The 22,703-nt window shown below is 43.5% G+C and overlaps 1 pseudogene; it reads left to right on the forward strand.

Moving 5' to 3' along the window:
- LOC142204380 (NACHT, LRR and PYD domains-containing protein 12-like) overlaps positions 1 to 22,703 on the forward strand; it is a 997,553-nt pseudogene that overhangs the window by 577,481 nt on the left and 397,369 nt on the right.

A 22,703-nucleotide genomic window follows, 5' to 3' on the forward strand; every position in this document is an offset into this window, starting at 1 on the left:
ACTCTCCTGGTGATGTCATGTGCCTGGGGATCTGTGATTGGCTCACCAGTGGTCACATGGACACGCTGAGTGTCCCTTTCCGAGTTCTACTTCCGGCCCTGTTATCGGTATAAGATGGGCACTGGCAGCTCCGTACACCTGATTGGTCTGGGATCTGGCCGTCAGCACCGATCATGTATTTAAAGTCTATCCTAAGGACAACCCCTTTAAGAACAGTGGAAGCTCAATGACTCCCCTTCTTAAAGGGGTAACGCTAGATTTGCATTATTGATCAGACCCTCTAGGCTTCAAGATCCCTAGGAGGGGTCTAAAAATTAGACAAAAATAAGCCAATTTTAAAAAATTAAAAAAAAAAATCCCAAATCTCCTCCCTTTCCCTACAACACTTAAAGTGAAACACACACACATTAGGTTTCCCTACACCCAAAAATCTACAAACTTATAAAGATATTTTTCCCATATGGTGAAAGCCATAGAAGACAAAAAACATTGGCCACTCCAAGAACTTTTTGCAAAGTTTTATATGGAATAGTACCGACCCATGGTTGTAAAAACAAAGCCCCTAAGAGAGTCCTACAGACACAAATTTTCTCCAAATCCACCCCATTCTGAATTTTGTTTCCAAATGAAAATCAAAAAATGGGTGCGGTGGGAAGGGGTTAGCAAACTACTCAGTATATTATATAGGGTCATTGTGGGGTGACACCTAGGCCCAGAGACAGGGTGACTACTATCTGACATCCTTACGTTCACTGCGGAGCCCCATCATCAGTTTTCTTGTTTGCAGAGATAAGGAGGTCCTAACCTAAGGCTAAGGCTAGGTAGCAGGCCAATACCAAAAATAATAGGGGGGCGGGTAATATTTGCATTTAGTTGCATGAATTGCACTGGCAGGGCCTCGGCTTCCCAGTTTGTCCCCACAATGATGTTCCTGACTGTAAAATCCCTGGTGGTCCAGTGTGCCAAGGGGTTGTGGGCCCTCTCATTTGGGGGCCACAGTGTTGCCTTGTTCTTCTTTTCATAGAGATCGGTGTGAGTATGGGGTTATAAAACGGTCCAAAGAGTGCAAGGACAACACGGCACCAACATCCGACATGACTCTCACGTCCTCATTGTCACATGGACTCAAACTATTTTCTTCTTCGCAGGTTTGGTGATGTAGGAAACATATTCATGTGTGACCCAGGAACCTATATACAGGCCTTCTCCCTGAGGGTCGGAGGCAGACTTTTGGACTACATGGGCGTCACCAATATCAGGGTTCAATGCTCCAATGGAAAAATGCTGGAAGGAGATGGAGCCGATTATGGAGACTGGGGCAAATGGAGTGGCTACTGTACCTACGGAGTCATAGGACTTGTAACTAAAGACCAGAAACCCCAAGGCTGGTTCAAGGATGACTCCGCAGTTAATGACCTGCGCTTGGTGTGCAACAAAATCCTATTGTATTAGTGACCTCTGCTGTGACCTTGTAGTCACAATTATTTCTAGGTTCTGTTCTGTAGGTGGCGGCCACTAGTGGTTGGTCATATAACAGCACTGGAGGTGGATTGTTGGGGGTGGGGTGGGGGGGTCATTGTGTTCCTTATCAAAAAAATTGAAATTCTGAATAAAATTTGTATCATATCCCGTGTGTGATCTGTCTATAGAAAATCACTTATTGATTTTAAATTAAAAAAAATCCTGTTGGACCCCAATGATAATGGGAAGGGGAAAAGTACCAGCGAATGATACGGTAAGTGAAGAAAACCGCGAGAGCGGGGTCCCTGAGGCCAGTAGAGTGGACTATACTGAGGACGAGTCCGCTGTCCCAGACCACCGATAGAAGCCAATGGAACCACAATCACATCAGGGCTCCATGTCAGACCCAGGCAGCACCAGCAGTGTCCAGCAGGGGCAGATAAAGCTGCAGCCCCCCACTCATAGACTGCACAATACAGGCCGGGCCCAGCAGGTAACATACTGGTGACTGCTCCACATCCAGTGCACTACAGCCCCGGACCTTCATGTATACTAATACAGCAATATCTGGGATTAGTGACTGACATATAATATTACTACAGTATATACACTCTTACAGGGGAGGCTCACGGTGCGGAAGTGTAGAGATGAGGCAGAGCAGAGAGCGGCCGGGACAGCCCATTACTTCCTAGTACACAGAGAGGGCAATTATAGGGTTAAACTCCAGCTGAGGTCCCATCACCCAACCTGCACCCTGGACTCTGACATGTCCTCACATCACCGCAGTGACTCCTATCATCTGTCAGTGTGTCATTATCCTGTACCCCAAGTATCAGCCTGTCATTATCCTGTACCCCAAGTATCAGCCTGTCATTATCCTGTACCCCAAGTATCAGCCTGTCATTATCCTGTACCCCAAGTATCAGCCTGTCATTATCCTGTACCCCGAGTATCAGCCTGTCATTATCCTGTACCCCAAGTATCAGTCTGTCATTATCCTGTACCCCAAGTATCAGCCTGTCATTGTCCTGTACCCCAAGTATCAGCCTGTCATTATCCTGTACCCCAAGTATCAGCCTGTCATTGTCCTGTACCCCAAGTATCAGCCTGTCATTATCCTATACCCCAAGTATCAGCCTGTCATTATCCTGTACCCCAAGTATCAGCCTGTCATTATCCTGTACCCCAAGTATCAGCCTGTCATTATCCTGTACCCCAAGTATCAGCCTGTCATTATCCTGTACCCCCAAGTATCAGCCTGTCATTGTCCTGTACCCCAAGTATCAGCCTGTCATTATACTGTACCCCAAGTATCAGCCTGTCATTATACTGTACCCCAAGTATCAGCCTGTCATTATCCTGTACCCCAAGTATCAGCCTGTCATTATACTGTACCCCAAGTATCAGCCTGTCATTATCCTGTACCTCAAGTATCAGCCTGTCATTATACTGTACCCCAAGTATCAGCCTGTCATTATCCTGTACCCCAAGTATCAGCCTGTCATTATACTGTACCCCAAGTATCAGCCTGTCATTATCCTGTACCTCAAGTATCAGCCTGTCATTATCCTGTACCCCAAGTATCAGCCTGTCATTATCCTGAACCCCAAGTATCAGCCTGTCATTATCCTGTACCCCGAGTATCAGCCTGTCATTATCCTGTACCCCGAGTATCAGCCTGTCATTATCCTGTACCCCAAGTATCAGCCTATCATTGTCCTGTACCCCAAGTATCAGCCTGTCATTATCCTGTACCCCAAGTGTCAGCCTGTCATTATCCTGTACCCCAAGTATCAGCCTGTCATTATCCTGTACCCCAAGTGTCAGCCTGTCATTATCCTGTACCCCAAGTATCAGCCTGTCATTATCCTGTACCCCAAGTATCAGCCTGTCATTATCCTGTACCCCAAGTATCAGCCTGTCATTATCCTGTACCCCGAGTATCAGCCTGTCATTATCCTGTACCCCAAGTGTCAGTCTGTCATTATCCTGTACCCCGATTATCAGCCTGTCATTATCCTGTACCCCAAGTGTCAGTCTGTCATTATCCTGTACCCCAAGTATCAGCCTGTCATTGTCCTGTACCCCAAGTATCAGCCTGTCATTGTCCTGTACCCCAAGTATCAGCCTGTCATTATCCTATACCCCAAGTATCAGCCTGTCATTATCCTGTACCCCAAGTATCAGCCTGTCATTATACTGTACCCCAAGTATCAGCCTGTCATTATCCTGTACCCCAAGTATCAGCCTGTCATTATCCTGTACCCCCAAGTATCAGCCTGTCATTGTCCTGTACCCCAAGTATCAGCCTGTCATTATACTGTACCCCAAGTATCAGCCTGTCATTATCCTGTACCCCGAGTATCAGCCTGTCATTATCCTGAACCCCAAGTATCAGCCTGTCATTATACTGTACCCCAAGTATCAGTCTGTCATTATCCTGTACCCCAAGTATCAGCCTGTCATTATCCTGTACCCCAAGTATCAGCCTGTCATTATCCTGTACCCCGAGTATCAGCCTGTCATTATCCTGTACCCCAAGTATCAGCCTGTCATTATACTGTACCCCAAGTATCAGCCTGTCATTATCCTGTACCCCAAGTATCAGCCCGTCATTATCCTGTACCCCAAGTATCAGCCTGTCATTATCCTGTACCCCAAGTATCAGCCTGTCATTACCCTGTACCCCAAGTATCAGCCTGTCATTATCCTGTACCCCAAGTATCAGCCTGTCATTATCCTGTACCCCAAGTATCAGCCTGTCATTATCCTGTACCCCAAGTATCAGCCTGTCATTATCCTGTACCCCAAGTATCAGCCTGTCATTATCCTGAACCCCAAGTATCAGCCTGTCATTATCCTGTACCCCGAAACCTGTATTTATATTAATAAATAACTACAAAGTGTTGCATTACATTTTGCTTTAAATACACGGGTCTGCAAACAGCACAACGTGATCCGCACTCCAGAGCCGCCACATCTCAGTATCGCTCGTGGCCTTTCTCTATTATCCACGCGCTGCACTTCCCCTCGGGGCAGGATTGAGGTTTTACTTTCCAAAAGGTGATGAAGAAAAACCGGATCTACAATTATTGGGAAATTTATTCTGACATTTATGGGGCTACTGTAATATAATAGAGAAAGAAGAGGAATTTACTATAGAAGAGCTGGTGTTATATGGGACCGTATAGGTGAAAGTAAAACCTCACTCCTGTCCCGAGGGGAAGTGCAGTGCGTGGATAATAGACAATGGCCACGAGCGATACTAAGATGTGGCGGCTCCGGAGTGCGGATCACGTTGTGCTCGGGGTGTCGTAGGACGTGTCGGAGGGTTTGTTACTTACCTGAAAGCAATAACAGGACACGGCCGATGTGCAAATAATGGGAGGGAAACTATAGATTGTTTATAGGTAGAATTCTAATAATAATATGAATATTTCTCTGTATCGCCCCCCCCCCCCCCACATATAAGGGGGTTCATGTACCAGACACCACAGAATCATCAATATTACTGAGACAGTAAAGGCCAGAGATGGGAAAACTCTGAAGATTTGTTTTGGGTTCTGCCCAAAATTTAGTTTCAGGTCTAACTTATTTGGTTAGAACTAAAACTGAACTTATTATATTCTCAGGTTTCTTCAGTATATTGTGTGGGCCAGCGGAGGGGATATTACATTATGTGCGGGGCCCACTAAGGTGATAACATGCCCTGGAGGTGGAGTAATGTAAGGAACTTTCTGGATGGGTAAGAGAAGTGTATATTGTATTCAATAGGGGATGGTCAATTAATACAAGTGCTGGCCCAGACTAGAGATATAGATGTCGTGACTAGAACAGACTGGAGGGATCGGTGTAGTTACTGGTCCAGACTGGAGGGATCGGTGTAGTGACTGGTCCAGACTGGAGGGATCGGTGTAGTGACTGATCCAGACTGGAGGGATCGGTGTAGTGACTGGTCCAGACTGGAGGGATCGGTGTAGTGACTGGTCCAGACTGGAGGGATCTGTGTAGTGACTGGCACAGACTGGAGGGATCGGTGTAGTGACTGATCCAGACTGGAGGGATCGGTGTAGTGACTGGCACAGACTGGAGGGATCAGTGTAGTGACTGGTCCAGACTGGAGGGATCGGTGTAGTGACTGGAACAGACTAGAGGGATCGGTGTAGTGACTGATCCAGACTGGAGAGATCGGTGTAGTAACTGGCATAGACTGGAGGGATTGGTGTAGTAACTGGCCCAGACTGGAGGGATCGGTATAATGACTGACACAGACTGGAGGGATCGGTGTAGTGACTGGCACAGACTGGAGGGATCGGTGTAGTGACTGATCCAGACTGGAGGGATCGGTGTAGTGACTGGTCCAGACTGGAGGGATCGGTGTAGTGACTGGTCCAGACTGGAGGGATCTGTGTAGTGACTGGCACAGACTGGAGGGATCTGTGTAGTGACTGGAACAGACTGGAGGGATCGGTGTAGTGACTGGCACAGACTGGAGGGATCAGTGTAGTGACTGGTCCAGACTGGAGAGATCGGTGTAGTGACTGGAACAGACTAGAGGGATCGGTGTAGTGACTGATCCAGACTGGAGAGATCGGTGTAGTAACTGGCATAGACTGGAGGGATTGGTGTAGTAACTGGCCCAGACTGGAGGGATCGGTATAATGACTGACACAGACTGGAGGGATCGGTGTAGTGACTGGCACAGACTGGAGGGATCGGTGTAGTGACTGGCACAGACTGGAGGGATTGGTGTAATGACTGGCCCAGACTGGAGGGATTGGTGTAGTGACTGGCACAGTCTGGAGGGATTGGTATAATGACTGACACAGACTGGAGGGATCGGTATAATGACTGGCCCAGGCTAGAGATATCGGTGTAGTGACTGGCAAAGACTGGAGGGATTGGATGAACATCATCCTACAGTTCCATAGAGATGTAAACTCCATTAATCAGAGGGCTGTAAGTGATCAAATTTATTGCAGTGCCCCCAGAGGGTAAATCAAGCATTACAGAATGCACAATCAAATCCATGGGTTGTTCATGTCATTCTGACTTGGGGCAGGAGATGAAGATCCTCAGCATAGGACCCCACCTCCCTTAAAGGGATTGTCCGATGCCACATCCACAGGAAAAGTCCAACATTCAGAGCCCTCACAGATTGGCGACATGCAGCAGTGAATCTATTCCAGTAACAGGAGTAGACCAACTGCCCCCTCCACTGCCTAGTGGTGCTTATGGGGTATTGCAGTGCAAGTATCTGTATAATAGTCATACTATACATGTCCACTACCAGCTCTAGCACCCAGTGGCTGCTATAACAGAACGGTGCGAGGTCTGGGTGTCCCCAACAGATCGCATATCGACGACCTATCCGGTGGAAAGGTCATCCCTATGAAAATTCAATTAATTAGTTAATTTATTAATTAATTAGTTCAGAATTTCCTGTTAAGGTTTATGAATGAGCCTTTTCTACACTAAACAATCCCTTTAAGTTCTATAACCCTCTGCAATGACTTATGACGCCGAATCCTAACGTGTAAACAACAGGCCCTTTATGGTTGTGTTTTTGTAGATACTCTGCCATAAGAAGCAAGAACAGATCTATTCATGTCGTGTTCACACGTAGATACATGTGACGGCAGATGGGGACAGCGAGGACAGAACAGGGAACGATAGTAAACAGCGGGCAATGTTGTATAAGAAGATAACCAACCTGAATTATTCCCTTAGACGGCAATGGGGTATACAATAGACATCTGTAGTCAGGGTCTGGCCTGGTCTGGACACCGTGTGGGACTGGCCCACCAGAGTACCACAATAATGGTCCAACAAAAGACACCCAAATTTGAAGGGTGCAGTGGTTTATTTCCTAAGGTTGTTGGACATTATCTAGAGGGCCCAAGAAACCTCACCGTCTTGGGTCACTGGATAACGGGGCGAGCTGCTAATGTAAATGTACGGACAGAACACTAGCAATGCACACTTTATTCCCATAAACATGTCCCACTTTGATCCCCAAATTATTTGCATACAAATAATTATGCAAATCATTATGCAAATTGTATTGATCTCTGATTTCCCTAAATGGTCGGTTAGTTCAAATCTTCGCCTGTTAAGAGGATAAATCGCATCTTATTGGACAAATCTCCCAATGATAACATTTCCCCCCCTGTTCTAAATGAGTGTCGCAACATTTTGTAGGCTGTAAAGAACTGATAATGTTCATTTGTAGAATTTGCAGCGTTAAGAGAGACAGGACCGCGGGAATAGCCCTGATTTAGGATGGAGCTCTGGAAGTTTGAGGGATCTCAGTCTTGAAATCCAAGATGTCTCCGTTTTACGTTGTGTGATTGACATTAGATTTTTATCATCTTTGATATTTGACACAAGTTTAGGGCTGGCAATGAGGCTGACCGTGTATGTTTTTAACCTGTTATTAGTTTTTGTTATTTTTTAGGAATTTTGAGGGTTGGTGGGGGAGAAGGGTGGTCTACAAGTTTATGGGCCACTCCCCACCAAAAATAAGATAAGAATAAGCCTAGCACCCAACCATGATGGCCACACGACGACTTCATCCAAGGTTTATAGCCCCACCAGGGTCGGTAATAATACCTAAAGTCCTCTTCCAGTCAAGGGCATTACTCTAGGACCTGTTGGATACCCTACTCTGCACCCCTTCAATGTGTTATATGTCACATTTGTACTTTAGAGGACTTGGACAACTTTTAGTTACTGGAAATTTTTGTACTTTAAGCAGAATATATCAGGTCTCAGGGATGTTGTCGGTAAAATTCCATTGTCATTGACTATGGCAATGGTGTCGTTCTAAAAAAAAATTGGCAGAGGAATGAGAACAGGCTGATTCTCTTCTGAACAGATCTTCTTTCATTGAGGAGGAGGTATTATCCAATAGATTGGTCTATGCCAAGGTCTTGGTTGAGAATATAAAACATATATATCCCGGTGTCCTCCCATCAACTTGTCGATATTCCATCCACCATTGAATAGACAACATGCTGACCCTTCTTCTGCTCTCTCTTTATATCCAGGTGTCTATGGCAGAAGATTCGTTCATCATGGTTAAAAATGGAGGTCCACGTGGTGTCTGGAGCTCGACTAGAGTGTGTCCTGAAGGATCCATTGCCACCGGCTTCCAGTTGACCGTAAGTTATGGATTTGTGTTTTTGCTTTTTAACATTTTTCCAAAAATTAGCACTATGTCCATGTTATTAGTATTAGTTTACAGCTAGGCTATTTAGGCTGGGGATCACACCCGGGCTCCTCTCTGATCTGCTGACCCCAACTATTGGCACTTTATTCATCTATCGTGCTGTATATTTGGCGCAGTAGAACCTTTGGAGGTCCATGAGAAGGTATAGCATATAGACAGTTATATAAGACAATCAGGTAGAATAGGAATTGAGACCGGGTGTTCTGATCACAACCAGAGCTGCCCTGACAATTCTGCCAGTTTGATCTTGGGGATTCCTGTCCGTACATTCAGTTGCGAAAATTTTGTACATTTTTCAAATCCAGATATTGGGGAAGTGGATCAGCAGTATTGTATTGTCTGATTTCAATAGTGGTGAGCAGAACTGTGAATACAGCTCTGGAGGTCCCTGCAGAAGAAGAGTTACGTGACTTTGCCATATTTGGTTTTGGTAGTCTCATGAAATCCTGTTTGTCTTTTTAGGTAGAAGGATACAATTTTTTGACAGACAACACAGCAATGACTGCCATTAAAATCTTTTGCTCAAAGGTTTCATCTGTATACATTGAAGCTGTCATAAGTTCTGGGTTCGGAACGTAAGTACACCCCCCCCCCCCCCCCGGTCTTCTCAACATTGTCTTATCTATTACATAGGTTGCTTATACATTGGTAACACATCTGAGGTGCTAGCAATCTAAATTTCTATCTCCTCTAGCCACGTTCCAATTGCAGAATAGATTTTAGGTTTTGTCTGCTCAGAGTACGTTATCTGCAGTAATCTCCTGCGTTCACACTGTCCTCACTCTAAAGTCCTTATAGAAATATTAACTTAAAAAAAAAGATCCTTGCCCTGTGGAAAGCCACACTCCAAGGAACTCTACCCTATGACAAACCATGGAATAACAAACCCTGACTAAAGACAAAGCCAAACCCTCAATGAACTCCACCTCCATGGCAAGTTATGCTCCAATGAACCCCACTCCCATGACAAGCCACACCCTAACAAGCCCCTCACTCCCATGACTATCCACACCCCAACAAGCCCCTCACGCATGACAAGCCATGACCTAACAAGCCTCACTCCCATGACAAGAGATGACCTAATGAACCCCACTCCCATGACAAGCCATGCCCCAGTGAACCCCACTCCCATGACAAGCCATGCCCCAGTGAACCCCACTCCCATGACAAGCCATGCCCCAGTGAACCCCACTCCCATGACAAGCCATGACCTAACACGCCCCACTCCCATGACTGCCTATTTATACTGCCTATGTGCACATTATAACTACACAGTATATTATATATTGATGTATATATAAATATATATATATATATATATATATATATATATATTGGCATCAGACTGGCCCATTGTAAGGGCCCAGACAGGGCCGGGGCCGAACCACATCGCTAATGGAAAAAGGCCCAGTGTCATGTGCCACTGGGGTCCTATACAATAGAAGCCTGCCCATGGAAGATCTGTCAAAGTAACAATAATAACTTCTGGCCATTTCTGGCCTGTGGCTGACATCATATATTATACTGTGGTGGGGGCTGGTGCTGGAGAACATATTATACAGCATGGGGCCACTGTGGGGTATTATATTGTGTGGGGGTCTGGGGAGTATATTATACTGTGTAAAGTAATGTGGGGTATATTATATTGTGTGGTGGTCTGGGGAGTATATTATACTGTGTAGAGTAATGTGGGGTATATTATATTGTGTGGTGGTCTGGGGAGTATATTATACTGTGTAGAGTAATGTGGGGTATATTATATTGTGTGGAGGTCTGGGGAGTATATTATACTTTGTGAAGTAATGTGGGGTATATTATATTGTGTGGGGGTCTGGGGAGTATATTATACTGTGTAAAGTAATGTGGGGTATATTATATTGTGTGGTGGTCTGGGGAGTATATTATACTGTGTAGAGTAATGTGGGGTATATTATATTGTGTGGAGGTCTGGGGAGTATATTATACTTTGTGAAGTAATGTGGGGTATATTATATTGTGTGGGGGTCTGGGGAGTATATTATACTGTGTAAAGTAATGTGGGGTATATTATATTGTGTGGGGGTCTGGGAAGTATATTATACTTTGTAGAGTAATGTGGGGTATATTATATTGTGTGGTGGTCTGTGGAGTATATTATACTGTGTAGAGTAATGTGGGGTGTATTATATTGTGTTGAGGTCTGGGGAGCATTTTATACTGTGTAGAGTAATGTGGGGTATATTATATTGTGTAGAGTAATGTGGGGTATATTATATTGTGTGGTGGTCTGGGGAGTATATCATACTGTGTAGAGTAATGTGGGGTATATTATATTGTGTGGAGGTCTGGGGAGTATATTATACTGTGTAGAGTAATGTGGGGTATATTATATTGTGTGGGGATCTGGGGAGTATATTATACTTTGTAAAGTAATGTGGGGTATATTATATTGTGTGGTGGTCTGGGGAGTATATTATACTGTGTAGAGTAATGTGGGGTGTATTATATTGTGTGGAGGTCTGGGGAGTATTTTATACTGTGTAGAGTAATGTGGGGTATATTATATTGTGTGGTGGTCTAGGGAGTATATTATACTGTGTAGAGTAATGTGGGGTATATTATATTGTGTGGGTGGTCTGGGGAGTATATTATACTGTGTAGAGTAATGTGAGGTATATTATATTGTGTGGAGGTCTGGGGAGTATATTATACTGTGTAGAGTAATGTGGGGTATATTATATTGTGTGGGGGTCTGGGGAATATATTATACTGTGTAGAGTAATGTGAAGTATATTATATTGTGTGGTGGTCTGGGGAGTATATTATACTTTGTAGAGTAATGTGAGGTATATTATATTGTGTGGTGGTCTGGGGAGTATATTATAATGTGTAGAGTGATGTGGGGTATATTATATTGTGTGGGGATCTGGGGAGTATATTATACTTTGTAAAGTAATGTGGGGTATATTATATTGTGTGGTGGTCTGGGGAGTATATTATACTGTGTAGAGTAATGTGAAGTATATTATATTGTGTGGTGGTCTGGGGAGTATTTTATACTGTGTAGAGTAATGTGGGGTATATTATATTGTGTGGTGGTCTAGGGAGTATATTATACTGTGTAGAGTAATGTGGGGTATATTATATTGTGTGAGTGGTCTGGGGAGTATATTATACTGTGTTGAGTAATGTGGGGTATATTATATTGTGTGGAGGTCTGGGGAGTATATTATACTGTGTAGAGTAATGTGGGGTATATTATATTGTGTGGGGGTCTGGGGAGTATATTATACTGTGTAGAGTAATGTGGGGTATATTATATTGTGTGGGGGTCTGGGGAGTATATTATACTGTGTAGAGTAATGTGAAGTATATTATATTGTGTGGTGGTGTGGGGAGTATAGTATACTTTGTAGAGTAATGTGAGGTATATTATATTGTGTGGTGGTCTGGGGAGTATATTATAACGTGTAGAGTAATGTGGGGTATATTATATTGTGTGGTGGTCTAGGGAGTATATTATACTGTGTAGAGTAATGTGAGGTGTATTATATTGTGTGGGTGGTCTGGGGAGTATATTATACTGTGTAGAGTAATGTGAGGTATATTATATTGTGTGGAGGTCTGGGGAGTATATTATACTGTGTAGAGTAATGTGGGGTATATTATATTGTGTGGGGGTCTGGGGAATATATTATACTGTGTAGAGTAATGTGAAGTATATTATATTGTGTGGTGGTCTGGGGAGTATATTATACTTTGTAGAGTAATGTGAGGTATATTATATTGCGTGGTGGTCTGGGGAGTATATTATAATGTGTAGAGTGATGTGGGGTATATTATATTGTGTGGGGATCTGGGGAGTATATTATACTTTGTAAAGTAATGTGGGGTATATTATATTGTGTGGTGGTCTGGGGAGTATATTATACTGTGTAGAGTAATGTGGGGTGTATTATATTGTGTGGAGGTCTGGGGAGTATTTTATACTGTGTAGAGTAATGTGGGGTATATTATATTGTGTGGTGGTCTAGGGAGTATATTATACTGTGTAGAGTAATGTGGGGTATATTATATTGTGTGGGTGGTCTGGGGAGTATATTATACTGTGTAGAGTAATGTGGGGTATATTATATTGTGTGGAGGTCTGGGGAGTATATTATACTGTGTAGAGTAATGTGGGGTATATTATATTGTGTGGGGGTCTGGGGAGTATATTATACTGTGTAGAGTAATGTGAAGTATATTATATTGTGTGGTGGTCTGGGGAGTATATTATACTTTGTAGAGTAATGTGAGGTATATTATATTGTGTGGTGGTCTGGGGAGTATATTATAATGTGTAGAGTGATGTGGGGTATATTATATTGTGTGGTGGTCTGGGGAGTATATTATACTGTGTAGAGTAATGTGGGGTATATTATATTGTGTGGTGGTCTGGGGAGTATATTATACTGTGTAGAGTAATGTGGGGTATATTATATTGTGTGGGGGTCTGGGGAGTATATTATACTGTGTAGAGTAATGTGAAGTATATTATATTGTGTGGTGGTCCGGGGAGTATATTATACTTTGTAAAGTAATGAGGGGTATATTATATTGTGTGGGGGTCTGGGGAGTATATTATACTGTGTAGAGTAATGTGGGGTATATTATATTGTGTGGGGGTCTGGGGAGTATATTATACTGTGTAGAGTAATGTGGGGTGTAATATATTGTGTGGGGGTCTGGGGAGTATATTATACTGTGTAGTGTAATGTGGGGTACATTATATTGTGTGAGGGTCTGGGGAGTATATTATACTGTGTAGAGTAATGTGGGGTATATTATATTGTGTTGGTATCTGGGGAGTATATTATACTGTGTAGAGTAATGTGGGGTATATTATATTGTGTGGGGATCTGGGGAGTATATTATACTGTGTAGCGTAATGTGGGGTACATTATATTGTGTGGGGGTCTGGGGAGTATATTATACTGTGTAGAGTAATGTGGGGTATATTACATTGTGTTGGTATCTGGGAAGTATATTATACTGTGTAGAGTAATGTGGGGTATATTATATTGTGTGGGGGTCTGGGGAGTATATTATACTTTATAAAGTAATGTGGGGTATATTATATTGTGTGGGGGTCTGGGGAGTATATTATACTGTGTAGAGTAATGTGGGGTATATTACATTGTGTTGGTATCTGGGAAGTATATTATACTGTGTAGAGTAATGTGGGGTATATTATATTGTGTGGGGGTCTGGGGAGTATATTATACTTTATAAAGTAATGTGGGGTATATTATATTGTGTGGGGGTCTGGGGAGTATATTATACTGTGTAGAGTAATGTGGGATATATTATATTGTGTGGAGGTCTGGGGAGTATATTATGCTGTGTAGAGTAATGTGGGGTATATTATATTGTGTGGGGATCTGGGGAGTATATTATACTTTGTAAAGTAATGTGGGGTATATTATATTGTGTGGGGGTCTGGGGAGTATATTATACTGTGTAGAGTAATGTGGGGTATATTACATTGTGTTGGTATCTGGGAAGTATATTATACTGTGTAGAGTAATGTGGGGTATATTATATTGTGTGGTGATCTAGGGAGTATATTATACTGTGTAGAGTAATGTGGGGTATATTATATTGTGTGGGTGGTCTGGGGAGTATATTATACTGTGTAGAGTAATGTGAGGTATATTATATTGTGTGGAGGTCTGGGGAGTATATTATACTGTGTAGAGTAATGTGGGGTATATTATATTGTGTGGTGGTCTGGGGAGTATATTATACTGTCACGGAGCAAAGGTATACGTCTTCCTCCGGATGGTCTTTTGAATCAACACGGACGCAAGAGGTCGGGAGACAACAGCAATTTATTGTAATCCACAAAGTTAGTAGCCGGCGGCGGTCACATCAACCGTAATAACAATAAGTCCACAGAAGTCACAATCCAATGATAGCTTTGGTTCCTTGGTCCTGTAACTAAATCCTGGCTCTCTACAGAGCTGTGCACAGGCCGGCTAACACATACTAACTGCTAGCTATATACTAAGACTGTTACACCTATATCTGTGGGTGGGAAGGGCTGAGTCACAGATCCTTCCCCCCTCACCTATACCAAGGAGAGCAGACTCCCTGTCTACTATGGACAATGCACCATCCAACATCTTCTTGGAGACACTGATCAGATTATCTCCACCCATTGTCCTCACTGGTCCTCACTAGTTAGAGGTATTTGCATACAATGTGCTAACACACTAGACCCTAATCAGCCAACTACACATTGATGTATACAACAGGTTAGAGAATACATTCCACATGAAATATATATTACACATTGCCTATAGTATAGACTCTAACCATCCCGTGACAACCCCTCCCCCTCTCAAAACATGTGCATGACACAATTGGCCTACACAGGTAAATTGGGGAATGCACATCAGTCTCTATAGCTCATATGTCCTCCTGCCGGGATAACCCATCTGCGTTCTGGTGTTGGTTCCCTCGGCGGTACTGAATGGTAAAGTTGTAGGTTTGAAGGGCTGGCATCTGGCAGAAAATCCGGTCGATCCATGTTGGCGTCTCTCTGAGCTTGGCTTCGGGTCACTGCTCCCACAAAGTGGCACTGTAGATTTCCAACATCGTTGCCTAACAGAACATCGGCCGGCAGCCCGCTCATCACACCAATTGTGCATCGTTTTGGTCCATAACCATAGTCGAGTTCCACGGTAGCTTTAGGAATACATCTTTGAGTACCCCCTGCCAACTTGATAGAAATGCCAGGGCCCTCCTCTAGGGCCTCGGGTCGCACAACTCGGGGGTCCGCAACCGTTAGGAAAGCTCCCGAGTCCCGGAATCCAACAACTGTTCGGCCATCCAGTAGGACCTCCTGCAAGTGCTTCCTCTGAAGGTTTGCGGGATGTGTGGCGGAAGGCTGAATCCCATAGACCCCTGGAGGTGGAACAGATGGGTCATTCATGGAGTCATCTGGAAATGGGGCCAAACTTTCTGTCCTAGGGGTGGTTCCCAGGTAGTGAATAGGCCGAGATGCCACGGTGGCCCGTGCCCCCATGTTAGCAGGGCAACTAGCTTGCAAATGTCCAGGCCTCCCGCACCCAAAACATCTGCGCTCTAGCATTCTTCCAGTGGGTCGTTGTCTAGGGACAGGGTTGTTCATAGCTGGAGGCCGATGGGCTGGGGCAGGGGTAGAGGGGGAATTGTAATCCTGAGGCCGGACACGAAAGGTGGGTGGCTGGCTGAAGGGTGTCTGGCGGACTGTGGTAGTTTTCCGCTCCTCTGCAAACAACCTCTTCCACTGCGGCTTGATGGTCAGGCCCTCATCTGCAAGGGAAGCAGCTTGCTCCACTGTGGCTGGGTTCCGTTCCAGCACCCACTCACGGATCTCAGCGGGGCACTGGGAAAAGAACTGTTCCTTAAGTATGACTTGGAGGATCTTATCGACTGTGACAGCCTCCTCTCCTTCTAGCCAGCGCTTGCATGCTTGCTTCAACTTGTGGGCGAACATGTGGAAGGAGCTTCCCCCATTGTAAGACAAAGAGCGGAACTGAACTCGGTAGGTCTCTGGAGTGACTGCATAATACTTCTGCACCGCTCTTTTAATGGCCTCATAGTCCCGCTGATCACTAGGGTCCATGGCTCTGAGAGCTTCCGCAGCCCCATCTCGTAGGTGCCCCACCAGATACCGGACCCAATCCTTCTCTGGGACTTCCATCAGGTGGCACTGGTGTTCGAAGTCCTGAAAATATCCATCAACATCCCCAGCCGCTTCATCAAAGGTCTTGAAGTGTTTATGGGAGACATATGGTGGTTCTCTCACTGTTGGGCTGGGGGTCGGCGTTTGATTATAATTCCGCGTAGTTATCTCAGCCATTCGCCTTTCATGCGCCATTCTTTCCTTTTCATGCGCCATTCTCTGTTCCTCCTTCTCCGTTTCCTGAGCCCTCTGTAATGCTCTACTCCTTTGCTCTGCAGTTGCTCCTAGCCCCAGCACTGCCAATTCCTCCTCATACAAAACAACCCATCTGCTCTTTTGGGTCTGTACCTGCCACTCCTGTATCTCTACTGTCTCCTGGGGGCAGCCCTCCTCATGGTCGCTTTGCAGGGTCATCTCCTCCAGTGCCTCGATCAGTTGCTCTTTCGTTCTTCCCTGATAACTCAGGTTTAGTTCCCGGGCCCTTACTTGTAGACTTGCCATAGTCCAGTTCCTGTATTCTGAGGTTGTGGCTCCATTAATCGCTGGGCTGCTGTAGTCCATCTCGCTGTCCGCTGTTGATCCCACCGCTGCCAACCAGTTGTCACGGAGCAAAGGTATACGTCTTCCTCCGGATGGTCTTTTGAATCAACACGGACGCAAGAGGTCGGGAGACAACAGCAATTTATTGTAATCCACAAAGTTAGTAGCCGGCGGCGGTCACATCAACCGTAATAACAATAAGTCCACAGAAGTCACAATCCAATGATAGCTTTGGTTCCTTGGTCCTGTAACTAAATCCTGGCTCTCTACAGAGCTGTGCACAGGCCGGCTAACACATACTAACTGCTAGCTACAACTATATACTAAGACTGTTACACCTATATCTGTGGGTGGGAAGGGCTGAGTCACAGATCCTTCCCCCCTCACCTATACCAAGGAGAGCAGACTCCCTGTCTCCTGTGGACAATGCACCATCCAACATCTTCTTGGAGACACTGATCAGATTATCTCCACCCATTGTCCTCACTGGTCCTCACTAGTTAGAGGTATTTGCATACAATGTGCTAACACACTAGACCCTAATCAGCCAACTACACATTGATGTATATAACAGGTTAGAGAATACATTCCACATGAAATATATATTACACATTGCCTATAGTATAGACTCTAACCATCCCGTGACATATACTGTGTAGAGTAATGTGGGGTATATTATATTGTGTGGGGGTCTGGGGAGTATATTATACTGTGTAGAGTAATGTGAAGTATATTATATTGTGTGGTGGTCTGGGGAGTATATTATACTTTGTAGAGTAATGTGAGGTATATTATATTGTGTGGTGGTCTGGGGAGTATATTATACTGTGTAGAGTAATGTGGGGTATATTATATTGTGTGGTGGTCTGGGGAGTATATTATACTGTGTAGAGTAATGTGGGGTATATTATATTGTGTGGTGGTCTGGGGAGTATATTATACTGTGTAAAGTAATGTGGGGTATATTATATTGTGTGGGGGTCTGGGAAGTATATTATACTTTGTAGAGTAATGTGGGGTGTATTATATTGTGTGGTGGTCTGGGGAGTATATTATACTGTGTAGAGTAATGTGGGGTATATTATATTGTGTGGTGGTCTGGGGAGTATATTATACTGTGTAGAGTAATGTGGGGTATATTATATTGTGTGGTGGTCTGGGGAGTATATTATACTGTGTAGAGTAATGTGAGGTATATTATATTGTGTGGAGGTCTGGGGAGTATATTATACTGTGTAGAGTAATGTGGGGTATATTATATTGTGTGGGGAGTATATTATACTGTGTAGAGTAATGTGAAGTATATTATATTGTGTGGTGGTCTGGGGAGTATATTATACTTTGTAGAGTAATGTGAGGTATATTATATTGTGTGGTGGTCTGGGGAGTATATTATACTGTGTAGAGTGATGTGAGGTATATTATATTGTGTGGTGGTCTGGGGAGTATATTATACTGTGTAGAGTAATGTGAGGTATATTATATTGTGTGGGTGGTCTGGGGAGTATATTATACTGTGTAGAGTAATGTGAAGTATATTATATTGTGTGGTGGTCTGGGGAGTATATTATAGTTTGTAAAGTAATGAGGGGTATATTATATTGTGTGGGGGTCTGGGGAGTATATTATACTGTGTAGAGTAATGTGGGATATATTATATTGTGTGGGGGTCTGGGGAGTATATTATACTGTGTAGAGTCATGTGAGGTATATTATATTGTGTGGGTGGTCTGGGGAGTATATTATACTGTGTAGAGTAATGTGGGGTATATTATATTGTGTGGGGGTCTGGGGAGTATATTATACTGTGTAGAGTAATGTGGGGTATATTATATTGTGTGAGGGTCTGTGGCGTATATTATACTGTCTAGAGTAATGTGGGGTATATTATATTGTGTAAGAGTCTGGGGAGTATATTATACTTTGTAGAGTAATGTGGGGTATATTATATTGTGTTGGGGTCTGGGGAGTATATTATACTTTATAAAGTATTGTGGGGTATATTATATTGTGTGAGGTTCTGGGGAGTATATTATACTGTTTAGAGTAATGTGGGGTATATTGTATTGTGTGGAGGTCTGGGGAGTATTTTATACTCTGTAGAGTATGTGGGGTATATTATATTGTGTGGAGGTCTGAGGAGTATATTATACTGTGAAGAGTAATGTGGGGTATATTATATTGTGTGGGGTTCTGAGGAGTATATTATACTGTGTAGAGTAATGTGGGTTATATTATATTGTGTGGAGGTCTAGGGAGTATATTATACTGTGTAGAGTAATGTGAGGTATATTATAGTGTGTGGAGGTCTGGGGAGTATATTATACTTTGTAAAGTAATGTGGGGTATATTATATTGTGTGGAGGTCTAGGGAGTATATTATACTGTGTAGAGTAATGTGGGGTATATTATATTGTGTGGAGGTCTGGGTAGTATATTATACTTTGTAAAGTAATGTGGGGTATATTATATTGTGTGGAGGTCTGGGGAGTATATTATACTTTGTAGAGTAATGTGGGGTATATTATATTGTGTGGGGGACTGGGGAGTATATTATACTTTGTAGAGTAATGTGGGGTATATTATATTGTGTGGGGGTCTGGGGAGTATATTATACTTTGTAAAGTAATGTGGGGTATATTATATTGTGTGGGGGTCTGAGGAAAATGTTATACTGTTTCTATACACTAAATTCCTGCTTGCAGCTCTGTGTGCTCTGTCTGCATCACGGCTCCCTCACTATGATCTTGCACATACGTGTATTGCTCCACAGCCGTGTCATTCCAGATACAGTCTTGTGCAAGTACTGGCTATGGAGCAATTGGGACCTGCACAGTACTATAGGGGATGACTATACTGGGAACATACTCTGTAACGCCGGGTAGTCAACACATATGTAACATGTCAGTGAAGGAGCCGTGGTGTTGGCTATTAGCACCACAGTCCTACATGGTTTACACCCTGGTGTTAGAGTGTGTGGATTTAGTTGTGGGTACTCTCTTCTGTAGATGAGGGGTGGGGGGCACCAAGTTTGCAATTGCTTTTTTCTCCCTCAATGCCAATCTCAAATAGTGTCAAACTATTTTCTTCTTTTCTCTTCCACAGCTTTGGTACACCAGGAAAAGAATTCATGTGTGATCCAGGAACCTATATACACGCCTTCTCTCTGAGGGTTGGAGGCAGTGTCATAGATTACATGGGGGCCACCAACATAATGGTTGTATGCTCCAATGGAAAAATCTTGGAAGGAGATGGTTCTGATTGGGGAGAATGGGGTGAATGTAGTGAGTACTGTACATATGGAGTCAACGGCATTACATCTAAAAACGAGGAATACCAAGGGGTGTGGACGCCTGACTCCGGAGTTAATGATGTGAAGTTGCTGTGCCGCAATAGCCCATTGTTACTATAACTTGTGCAGTGACCTGGTAGTCACAATTATTTACACGTCTTATTCTGTAAGTGGCGGCCACTAGTGGCTGGTCTTATATTACAAAATTAGTGGTGTATTGTTGGGCAGGGGGTCGTAATCTGTTTTGTTTCTTACCAATCAAAGAGCTGAAATTCTGAATAAAATTTGTATCACATCAAATAAAACTATGCTGTGTGTTTATCCCATCCACCAAAACTCACTTATCCATTCATAAGTCGGCAAAAACCTGAAGGTAGAAGCTACAGCCCAAGTTTGTCCTCCCATGAAGGGAAACCCGTCAGTCCCACCAACGATGTTGGGTTCAATGGAGGCATCAAGATACGGTATAATCTTTGGGTGATACTAAGTACATCATACACAAAAGGGTTGTCTCACACATGAGCCCTGTCCATGTGTCCTATCGGGACATGTGGACATCAGAGCTTCTCTAGACGCCATCCATGTAATGCTACTTTTCCCCAAGGGTTGGTGGCAATGGCTTCAATATAAGAAAGGATATGAATATATAGGAAGCTGCCTATATATACCACCATCGGATACGTTGTCAATATATCAATAAGGGACCAATGCCTGCGAGGCCCTACAGATCAGCTGTCTATGTTAACCCCTTAAGGACTGAGACATTTAAAAATTTTTGCAATTCCTGCCCACGTTCCAAGATCCATAATTTCTTTAATTTTCAGCTCACAGTCACATGATTCTAATATCCCCGTGTAGTATACAGACTGTGTATACAAGTAATAAAGAAAGATAAGAGTTCAGGGGAAGTAGGGAAAGTATCAGTGAAGAGCGTAGACTAGATCACTCAGATACTGGGCCCTTCTGGGTCCAGGGGCCACAGGGTCGGTGTTATCACCTATACGGTCACATATAACACCAGCTCTTCTATAGTAAATTCCTCTTCTTTCTCTATTATATTACAGTAGCTCCATAAATGTCAGAATACATTTCCCAATAATTGTAGATCCGGTTTTTCTTTATCACCTTTTGGAAAGTAAAACCTCAATCCTGCCCCGAGGGGAAGTGCAGCGCGTGGATAATAGACAATGGCCACGAGCGATACTGAGATGTGGCGGCTCTGGAGTGCGGATCACGTTGTGCTCGGGGTGTCGTAGGATGTGCCGGAGGGTTTGTTACTTACCTGAAAGCAATAACAGGACACGGCCGATGTGCAAATAATGGGAGGGAAATTATAGATTGTTTATAGATAGAATTCTAATAATAATATGAATATTTCTCTGTATCGACCCCCCCACACACACACACACACACACATATAACGAGGCTCATGTACTGGCGCCATCAGACACTTTAGAGTTATCAATTTTACTGAAACAGTAAAGGCCAGAGATGGGGAAAACTCTGAAGATTTGTTTCAGGTCTCACTTGTTCCGATAAAACTGAAGTTGAAATTATTCTTCTCCGGGGTTTCTTCATATTCCAGAGTTTAATAAGTAGAGGCTCACTTGATTTCCGATCATTTTCCAGCCGATCCTGATCCCAATCGTGAAATTTGCTCAATCGCCAATCGGGATACGATCTTTCCCAATCTTGATCGCTCAACCCTAGTAATGAAATATTTATGAATAGGGTTGGGCCAATCTTGAGATTTAAGGATCATTTTTAAAATCCAATTTTCGATCATTTTCCAGCCGATCATGATCGTGAAATTTGTTCGATCGCTGATCGGGATCTGATCTTTCCCGATCCCGAACGCTCAACCCTAGCCGTGAGTATGTAAGTTTGTTTGTTTTTTGTTTTGTTTTTGTTCTCCTTCCCTGGGCCTCCATCTATAATACTGGAGTCTAAACAGGTCCCAGAGTATAATCATTTCATTTCCAGTTCATGGGTGACACCACCCAATGTGTCGTCTTCAGGTCAAACCTTAACTTTTTTTAAAACTAGGTCAAATTTGGTTCCATCTGGACCACTTGGAATTAATGGTGCTATATAAATAAACAATAATAATAATAATAATAATAATAATAACCACTTTACTCATCTCTAATAAGGATGTGTTGATTTCTGTGCCACTGTCTCGATTCTTCAGGTCCATCACAGGCCTAGAAAAATAAAAAAAGTGGTCCATCTCATGACAGATAACAATCGATCCCAAGGGACCTCATTGTGTAATATGCAGTTCATCACTGGATGAAAAAGTCGAGGAATTTTTGTCCAGGATTTCTGATGTACTCTCTGAACAGACACTCCGATACAGAGTTAGGGTGCTGATCATAGCAACTTAGTCCTTGCAATAGAAGAGGGGCCAGAAAAGGACCCAGATGTTGTAGAGAAGCAAAAGAAGTCTCCAGAGGACCATTACAGTCTCAGTCTAGTTTGTATTG

The sequence above is a fragment of the Leptodactylus fuscus genome, chromosome 5, assembly GCF_031893055.1.
Source record: "Leptodactylus fuscus isolate aLepFus1 chromosome 5, aLepFus1.hap2, whole genome shotgun sequence".
NCBI lineage: Eukaryota > Metazoa > Chordata > Amphibia > Anura > Leptodactylidae > Leptodactylus > Leptodactylus fuscus.